Here is a 10,568-nt window from a genome sequence, read left to right on the forward strand (position 1 = left end):
GTGATGCTGCTTATTGGTCCAGTTGTGAGGATTTTTGTCTTCTTTATATTGAGATGTAATCCATACTGCAGACTGTGTTCCTCAATCTTCATCAGAAGTGCCTCAAGTCATCCTCTCTTTTGGCAAGCAAAGTTGTATCATCAGCGTATCTCAGGTTGTTAATGATTCTTCCTCCAATCCTGATGCCACATTTTTCTTCATATAATCCAGCTTCTTGTATTATTTGCTCAGCATATAGATTGAATAAGTATGGGGAAAGGATACAACCCTGACACACTCCCTTCCTGATTTGAAACCACGCAGTGTCCCTTTGTTCCATTCAAATGACAGTCTCCTGGTCAAGGTACAGGTTCCTCATGAGTACAATCAAGTGTTTGGGAATTCCCATTCTTCTCAATGTTATCCATATTTTGTCATGATCCACACAATCAAATGCCTTTGCATAGTCAATAAAGCACAAGTAAACATCTTTCTGGTATTCTTTGCCTTGAGCAAAGATCCATTTGACAGCAGCTATGATATCCCTTGTTCCACATCCTCTTCTGAATCGGCTTGAACCTCTGGAAGTTCTCTGTCACTATACTGCTACAACCATTTTTGAATTATCTTCAGTAAGATCTTACTTGCGTGTGATATTAATGATATTGTTTGATAATTTCCACATTCTGTGGAATCACTCTTCTTTGGAATGGGTACAAATATGGATCTCTTCCAGTTAGTCGGCCAGGTAGCTGTCTTCCAAATCTCTTGACATAACTGAGTGAATGCCTCCAGTGTGGCACCCATTTGTTGAAATATCTCACAATGGGTATTCCTTCAATTCCTGGAGCCTTGTTCTTTGCCAATTTCTTCATTGCAGCTTCGACTTCCTCCTTCAGTACCATTGGTTCTAGATCATATGCCACCTCCTGAAATGGATGAAGATTGACCAGTTCTTTTTGGTACAGTGACTCTGTGTATTCCTTCCATCTTCTTTTGATGTTCCCTGCATCATTCAACATGTTGCCCTTAGAATGTTTCAATGGTGCAACTCAAGGCTTAATTTTTTTTGTTCAATTCTTTCAGCTTGAGAAATGCCAAGCATGTTCTTCCCTTTTGGTTTTCTAACTCCAGGTCTTTGCACATTTCATTAAAGTAATTGGCTTTGTCTTCTCAACCTGCTCTTTGAAATCTTTGGTTCAATTCTTTTATCTTGTCATTTCTTCCATTTGCTTTAGCTATTCTCTGGTCAAGGGCAAGTTTCCAAGTCTCTTCTGTCATCCATTTTGGTCTTTTCTTCTTTTGTTGTCTTTTTAGTGACCTCTTACTTTCTTCATGGATGATGCTCTTGATGTCATCCCACAATTCATTTGGTTTCTGGTCACTGCTGTTCAATGCATCAAATCTATTCTTTAGATGGTCTCTAAATCCAGGAGGGACATATTCTAGATCATTTTTTTGGCTCTCGTGGACTTGTTTTATTTGTCTTTAACTTCAAGTTGAACTTGCATATGAGCAGTTGATGGTCTGTTCCACAATCAGCTCCTAGCCTGGTTTTGGCTGAAGATACTGAGCTTTTCCATCGCCTCTTGCCACAGATGTAGTCAATCTGATTCCTGTGTGTTCCATCTGGTGAAGTCCATGTGTACAGCTGCTGTTTGTGTTGTTGAAAAAAGATGTTTGCAATGAACAAGTTGTTGGTCTTGAAAAATTCTACCATGCAAGTTCCAGCATTATTTCTGTCACCAAGGCCAAATTTTCCAACTACCAGTGATTCTTCTTTATTTCCAACTTCTGCATTCCAGTCACCAATGATAATTAACATATCTTGATTGCAAGTTCAATCAATTTCAGACTGTAGAAGTTGATAAAAATCTTCAATTTCCTCATCTTTGGCTTTGGTGGTTGGTGCATAAATTTGGAACCTGTGTTTGTCAGACCAACGAAGTGTATGTGTGGAGGGAGATTGACATGTCTGGAGGGAAGCAGGAATATATGGTTGAAGAGTAAAATTATATTTAAAGATCTATGAAAGATTGGAGGCTGGAGTTGTACAGGAAGAGATTTACGCCAACTTCATGCCTTGAAGATTTTGCATGTCTCCACATTGCCACTCAGGATATTTCAGATTAGGGACCTAACAACAGGCAGTGAGGCGGGAAGTAGGGAGAGGACAGAAAAGGCAAAGGGGACCAGAACAGATCAAGGAGTCAGCCACAGGGGAGGAGAGGGAACTCAGGCCACGCCCCACAAGCAGAGAGGCAGGAAGGCAGAGAGAGGACAGAAAAGGCAAAGGGGACCGGAACAGATCGAGGAGTTAGCTGCAGGGATCCAGGTAAGGGTGGTTGGAAGGGTTTCCAACAGCTAAGGGAGACAAACTTGTCTGTTGGTTTGTCCTACTGTGGTGACGTGTTGCTATGAATCTTGAGGCTGTGCCACTGGTGTTTCAAACCCAGTGGGGTGCACCTGTTGCACAGGTATCAGCCCAGCTTGCAGACTGAGGCAGACTAGGAAGAAAGAGGAGGCCATCCACGTCTCAAAGAATTGGCCAGGGAAAAGACCTTATGGATAGCAGAGAAACACTGTCTGATACATTACTGCACAACTTTATGAATAGTCCAGAAACATTGTCCAATATAGAGGAGGAAGATGAGTCACTTAGCTTAGAAAGCTCTCAGAGTAGGACTGGAAAAGAGCTGCATTATCAGAGTAAAATCAGCCTACTCACATGGATAAGGTAAAGCTTTTGAAACCTCCATTTGCTGACGTGGCACCACTCAAATTGAGGAGAAACAGCAGCAAACATCCATTAATAATAGGAACATGGAACGTACGAAGTATGAATCTAGGAAAATTGAGAGTTGTCAAAATGAAATGGAACACATAAAGATTGATATTCTAGGCATTAATGAGCTGAAATGGACTGGTTTTGGCCATTTTGAATCAGACAACCATATGATCTACTAAGCCGGGAATGACAGTTTAAAGAGGAATGGCATGGCATTCATCATCACAAATGATGTTTTAAGATCTGTCCTGAAGTACAATGCTGTCAGTGATAGGATAATATCCATACATCTACAAGGAAGTTATTACCTAAATAGCTACCTAAAGTTATTATCTTTAGATAGCTGGGCATAATAGGAGGTGGTGGCTATATTCTAAAGATCTCTTTTAAATTTATGCACAAGGTGTAAACTAATAGGGGTCTCATGGGTAATTTTTAAAAAATCTCTGAGGATTCCTCCAAAGGTACAGGTTACATTATCCTAAGGCAAACAAGGGATAAGCTTTACCTTGACAAAAGAAATAATGCCCAGGGATGCACAAATAAAAGAATCATAGAAGAGAGATGCATTTAAAAGGGTTTCCCACATATTTGTTCCTTGTGGAGGGCACACTTTTTTAGAGGAATTGAATATTCCCTGGAGTTGGATGGCATGTACAACAGTTGGTCAAATTTAAAGATTCTGCAATAACTTGTGAACTTCTTTGATTTGAACAGTCTACTTGTACGTGCTACTCTTCCTGAAGATTGGGGGTGATATGAGCAATGTAGTTTTTGAATGACTGTCAATCTTCTGCAAAGTTCCTTAATAATAGTCCCAGTGAAATACGTACCTCTGTTGCTAGACAAGAATATGGGAATTTCCCAGGGGGGAGAACAAAGTTTAGAAGTTTCTTTGCTACCATTAATATAGCAATCTTGCAGCAAAGGAAAACCTCTATCCATCCTGAGAACAAATGTCCAATGAACTGCACATATTGCTATCCCATAGAAGAAGGTAACTGAATGAAGTCCATTTTGAGGTGTTCATGCAGAGGTTTTGGTTCATGACCTTAAAATGCTTTCCAGGGTTATATTTGTGGCAGATGGGACATTGGTCATATGCCTATTTATCTTCTGAATGGAAGCCACCCCATTAAAACTGATTTAAAGTTTGGTTCAATTTTTTGGTGCTGTGATGGATAAGCTCATGAGATTTGGTAAGCAGCCATTTGATGGATTCTGGTGCTACCAGGCAGCATCTGAAGGATCCTCCCTTAATCCAACTTTATATATATTCTGGAGCCAATTTTTGATGACTATCATGTGACTTGTGAATTCCTTCCTGGATTCTTTTCTAGAATTCTCTCTCAGGGGGTTTGAGTATTGTGAGGATTTAAGCTACCTCTTCTCCCTGTTATTCCCTCTCAGGCCAGTCCCAGAAGTGTCAGAAATAAAACATGTATGTGAAGGGCACCCAAGGAGGCAGAAGACTAGGGAGGGTGGCTTGCCCCAAAGATGGCTCCCAGAAGGGCTTATGTCCCTTCTCCAATATGGGCCCAGGATGGCACACAGAGGATCAGTAACATTAAGGACCAGCTCCCTGCAGCCTCTAACTCTCCACAGCTCCTCAGCCTCGTGCATTGGGCAGCCTGAATGTCCTCCCCTACCTGTCGCTGCTCCACTTGAATCTGTAGTCATCCAAGGCCCCAATTCAGTTAGCCTTCCATACTCTCCAATACTTCTAGTATCATCAGGGCAAAAAGCCAACCAAGCTGTTACCTGGTGAGGCAAGCAGGGCCCTGTGCAGGGCTGTTGAGAACTTGGACTTTGGTCTTCACTCTGCCACTGACTGGGAAGTGACCTTGGACAAGTCACATTCCTCTGCCTTTAGTGATTCGTTCACTCCAAGTCTGTTCTGAACCCCTGGCCAGATCTTGGTCAGGCAAGCTGGGTGCTGGGAATTCAAAACAGTGCAGCAATTAAAACTCAGGGGGAAAAATGCTAAACTTGGGTCAAGGGACGATCCAGGATGTGGGGCTTGAAGCTTATACAATTTTAGTGCTATTTGTAAGAAAAAAAATACCAAATTGTGAATATAGAATTAATGCAGGACCTTGGAGGCACTCCTTACAAATGAGTGGCCCTGAGGCTTAAAATTCATTTGCTTCAGGGTAAATTCACCTCAGGCAGGAGGGATCTGATAGACAGGAGTGACTTTTCCCAGGGGCCTTCGGGTTTCAGCTTCCCCATTACCCCAAGAGTCCTTGACCCCCCACTCACTTTCACTCCATCTGGGCTTCTTTAGTTGGGACAATATAGAATACACCTACTCCTCATTTATCTCATTATCCAACATGTTCCATTTATGACAATAGTGAAAAATCTACTATCCAAATATTTAGTGCATTAATAATATGCATCTGGCAGTATCAAACACCAAAGTGCAAAGTGATAGTAACACTGGCTATGATGGTTAAGGTGATGTGTCAGCTTGGCTGGGCTGATTCTCAGTGGTTTGGCAGTTTTGTGATTATGTCGTTTGGCAGTTACATAACGATGTACTCATCCTCAATTTTGTGATGTGATGTGATCATCCTCCAGTTTCATATAATACTAGTTTTCACATAATGACCTGGTCTTTGGAACGTAACCACATCACTAAGTGAGGAGTGGGTGTAATAATAGTGATGCTGGACCCTGGATCCTTGTTTTGCCCCTGACTTTAATGAGCATGTCTTTAATAGATCTCCTTCTCTGTTTGCAGTTGGTTTTTGGTAAATACTTCTGACCATGTTTAAGACTCCTTCTTACCAATTTATCAGGAAAGGCTGCCAATTGGCATGAAAATCCTTTTAACTATCTACTGAGAAAATTACATGGTTGTCCTCTATTATCAGCCAATGTAATGAATACTGTTGGTAGATGTCCCAATATTGACATTGCATTCTTAAGATAAACAACTATTGGGTCATTAAGTATTATCCTTTTAAATTTAGTGTTATATTTCCCTTGCTGATGTTTTTCTTCAAATTCTTACACTTATATTCACACACACACACACACACACACAAAGATCCTGAGTTTTCTTTGAGCTGTCAATTGGATAGACTATTAGGCAACTGCGAACAAGAATGATGTAGATCTCTGTAAGTTCATTTGGAAGGATGTCCATGACCTAGTTAGTGGGAAAACGAGTTAAACATATATTTATATATAATATTCACATATATTATGTATTGTGTGATCTCATTTCTTTCAAAACTACATTCATACTAATATAAGGATTCACCAAAATGGCAGGGTACAAGATCAACATACAAAAATCAGTTTGAGTCCTCTAGACTAACAAAGAGAACTCTGAAAAGGAAATCAGGAAAACAATATCACTTACAGTAACCACCAAAAAGATGAAATACTGAGGAATAAACCTAAGCAGGATGTAAAAAAAAAAAAAACCCATAAAATACTACTGCAAGAAACCAAATGGAAAAACATAACATGCTCATGGATAAAAAGACTTAACATTGTGAAAATGTTAATACTACCCAAAGTGATCTATAGATATAATGCAATCCCAGGCCAGATTCCATCAACATTCTTTAAAGAGATGGAAACACTAATCACCAGCTTTATATGGAAAGGAAATAAACCAGGATAAGCAAAGAACTTTGAAAGAAGAACAGAGTAGGGGGGGCTCACATTTCCTGATCTCAGAACCAACTATACAGCCACGGTAGTCAAAACAGCTTGGTACGGGTACAACAACAGACACATCAATCAATGGATCAGAATTGAGAACCCAGAAGTAAATCGATCTATCTATGAGCAGATGATCTGCGATGAAGGGCCCAAACTCATTAAGTGGGGAAGAGATAGTATCTTTAGCAACTGGTGCTGGTGAAATAGGACATCCATTTGCAGAAAAAATGAAACAGGACCCATACCTCATACCATAAACAAAAACTTACTCAAGATGGATCAAAGACCTAAATGTAAAATCTGAAACTATCAAGATCATGGAAGGAAAAACAGGGGAAAACCTAAGGGCCTTAGTTTATGGCCTTATCTATCTATCAAACATGACTGGAAATTCACAAACTGCAGAAGATAAACCAGATGCCTAGGAAGTCCTAAAAATGAATCACTTTATGAGCATCAAAAGACTGGGAAGAAATTTTTGGCAGCAACGTACCTGACAAGGGACTAATCTCTAAAATTTATAGAAGACTTCAACATCTTAACAACAAAAAGACAAATAATTCAATTTAAAAAATGGGCAAAGGACATGAACAGACACTTTACTATAGAAGATATTCAGGTAGCCAACAAATACATGAAGAGATGCTCACAACCTTTAGCAATTAGAGAGAGGTAAATCAAAACTACAAAGAAATGTCATCTCAACCAACAATGAAATGACAAAGATCAAAAAAGCAGAAAACAACAAATGTTAGTGAGGGTGTGGAGAGATTGGAACTCTCATATACGGCTGGTGAGATTGTAAAATGGTAAAAACACTATGGAAAGCAGTATGGTGTTTCCTTAAAAAGTTAGAAATAGAGACACCATATGATCCAGCAATCCTTCCAGTAGGTATATATCCTAGAGAAATGAAAGCCATGACACGAAGAGATATATGCACACTCACGTTCATTGCAGCATTAATCACAATAGCAAAAAGATTGGAAAAACCTAAATGCCCATCAACGATGAATGAGTAAACAATCTATGGTACATACACACAATGACATGCAAGGCAATGTTAAAGAATAACTATGCATCTATGAAACATCTCACAACGTGGATGAACCTGGAGGACATTATGGTAAGTGAACTAAATCTATGACAAAAGGACAAATACTGTATGAGACCACTATTATAAAAAGTCAAACACAGTTTATACACAGGAAAAAAACATTCTTTGATGGTTATCAGAGATGGGAGGGAAAGTCACTAACTAGATAGCAAACTCACTGCCATCGAGTCAGAGCTGACTCATAGCAACCCTTCCTTGGGTTTCCGAGGTGGTATCACTACGGAAGTAGATTGCCCCATCTTCCTTCCAAGGAGTGGCTGGTGGGTTTAAACCGCCAGCCTTCTGGTTAGCAGCCAAATGCCTTAGGCACTATGCCACCAGAGCTCCTAACTAGATAATACACATATATCAGCTTAGGTGAAGTGAGGTCCACGTAACAGTACCAAAGCACAGGAAGACACTGGGAGGTGCACAAGAATAAAGGGCAACAACGGTCAATACTATGACATACACAACTCTGCAATAACACCAATAACAAACAGTAATCTGTGAGTGGATACATAGGCAGATATGTAAGCTGAACAGGTGTGGGTTTGGCAAAGGATATTTCTACATACATATTTGTATGTGCTGCAAATATATCCAGGTATAAAGTAGAGCACATAGGGCACAAAGTTATGAAAACATGTTAGCCAAAATTAAACACCTTAAGAGATTGGATCACTGGGCTGGAGGTCTTAAGACCATAGTCTCAGAGGACATCTAGGTCAATTGGCATAACATAATCCTTAAAGACAATGTTCTACATCCTACTGTGGTGAGTAGTGTCTGGGGTCTTAAAAGCTTTCAAGCAGCCATCTAAGACACAACTATTGGTCTCTTCCCATCTAGAGCAAAGAAGAGTGAAGAAAATCAAAGACTCAAGGAAGCAATTAGTCCAGAGAACTAAGGGGTCACATCACATGACCCACAGTCTCCACCACACTGAGACCAGAAGAATCAGATGATGCCTGGCTACCACTGCCGACCACTCTGATCTGGAGGGATCACGGTAGGAGATCCAGGACAGAGTGGGAGAAAAATGTAGGACAAAATTCAAAATCATAAAAAAGATTAGACTTACTAGTCTGAATAGAGACTGATGGAAAGTTGGAGACTATGGCCCTCAGATTCCCTTCAAACCTAGAACTGAATGTACTGCTGAGGATCACCTTTTAGCCAAACAATAATAGGTCTATAAAGTGAACAATAACATTCAGGAGGACACAGGAGGAATGTGCTCCTCAGAACAATCAACCATAAGAGACCAAAAGGGCAGCATCTGCCCAAAAACCAAGCTTGGAAAAATAGGAAGGGGCAGGAAATGGGCAGGGAGGAAGTGGGAAGAGTGATGTTACATTGAGGGAATTGCAACTAATATTATGAAACAAAATGTGTATAAATTATTGAATGGGAAACTAATTTGCTCTGTAAACTTACACCCAAACCACAATAAAATGTTTAAAACAAAACAAAAAACCCACAAACCTACATTCATAGAATTCAAGTAAGTGAAGTTTTAAAGATTTTTAAAGAGCGGAGGGTAGACCGACTTCTGTCTTTGGAACCTGCCTGTCTATTCAGGTAGGTGCCAATATCTGAGAAGACTCCCAGAGACTTTTAAGCTGCTGGCCCTCAAGCTATTTCACCTGGGACCCCATGGCTTCCTATGGCCCAGCTAGTGCTGTGTCTCCTCTCTCCATCTGACTCTCCAAGGATAATCATCCACTCCTGGAGGTAACGAGGGCCAAGCCTCTCAGGTCTCAGTTTTGTCCTGCATGGCTCTTCAGTCCAGAGAACCAGCCAAGGGCTCTAGAGTCCTGAGGTGTGACTGGCAGAGTGAATGCTGAGGAGAGCAGAGGAAGGAAGGTCACAGTTACCTGGGCCCTGAAAAGCTTCCTAGAAGGAGTGGTTTAGGTCCAGGGTGGGGAGGAGGACCATTTTTGCCCCAGGCCTAAATGACTCACAGGCAGGCCTCAGAGCTGTGGCAGGAGGTGATGTCAGCCTGTTGGGCCAGCCAGTCTGGTCTGGGGGCTTGGCCAGGCCCTGGCTGGTCTCCCTGAGGAGATCGCCTCCAGCCCAGCAATGAAAACGTACAGCCCAGCCAGCTTGGCTCATTCTCAAGCTGTACAAGCCTAGTTAATAGAATAGAGTCACATAAGCCCAGAGAATCAGAGGCTCTACACAAGACCCAACAGATCATTGAAGGCAGTAACTTTCTAATGCAAACCTCTACACAAGAGTGGGAAAGTGTAGGGGAGGAGTTAAATACATGGCTTCTAGAACTAGCCAGCCCAGACTCAAATTCCTTGTCAGCTGTGGGACCAGAGCAAGTTGCTTAACCTCTCTGGACCTCAGCTTTCTCATCTGTCAAATGGAGATATAACTACCTCACAGAGTCATTATAAAGGCTTGATGAACTAAAGTAAGTGAAGAAGCTGGCTCAATGACTGGTAGCCATATAAAGCTAGATCTCACTGTGCCTTCCTTCACTTACCAGTCAGGGTTATCTGGTTGCTACCTGGAAGGTCAGTGGTTCAAACCCACTAGCTGCTCTGTGGAAGGAAGGTGGGGAGATGTACTTCTATAAAGATTTACAGCCTTGGAAACCCAATGGAGGTTGCTGTGAATCAGACTCAATGCAATGGTGGTGAGCTTAGGGTTTTTTTTTTTTTTTTTTTTTTCCAACACAAACTCACCTAAACTCACTTTAGAAAGGGAAAAACAAAACCCTGTCATGGAAGGGGCAGGGAAGTTACTGAAAGGACACTGGGCTGTCTCCTGGAATCCCAGAACAGGTTACCCAGCTTGCTTCAGGAAGGAATACAGTCAGGCATGGGAGCTCTGCAGATGCCCAGCTGGGCTCCCTCTCTTCCTCTCACCTTGCTTCTCCCAGCTATCTCTTCATTCTCTTCTCACAGCCCATGGCTCTGTCCACCTCTCTGGTCAGTAATTGAAGGCAGGGCCATCAATATTTCCTGGGTTAACATGGCTTCCAGATGTGAGGACAGCCAGCCTTAGCTG

The sequence above is a fragment of the Orycteropus afer genome, unplaced genomic scaffold (assembly GCF_000298275.1).
Source record: "Orycteropus afer afer isolate SDZICR_OR568_19922 unplaced genomic scaffold, OryAfe1.0 scaffold00015, whole genome shotgun sequence".
NCBI lineage: Eukaryota > Metazoa > Chordata > Mammalia > Tubulidentata > Orycteropodidae > Orycteropus > Orycteropus afer.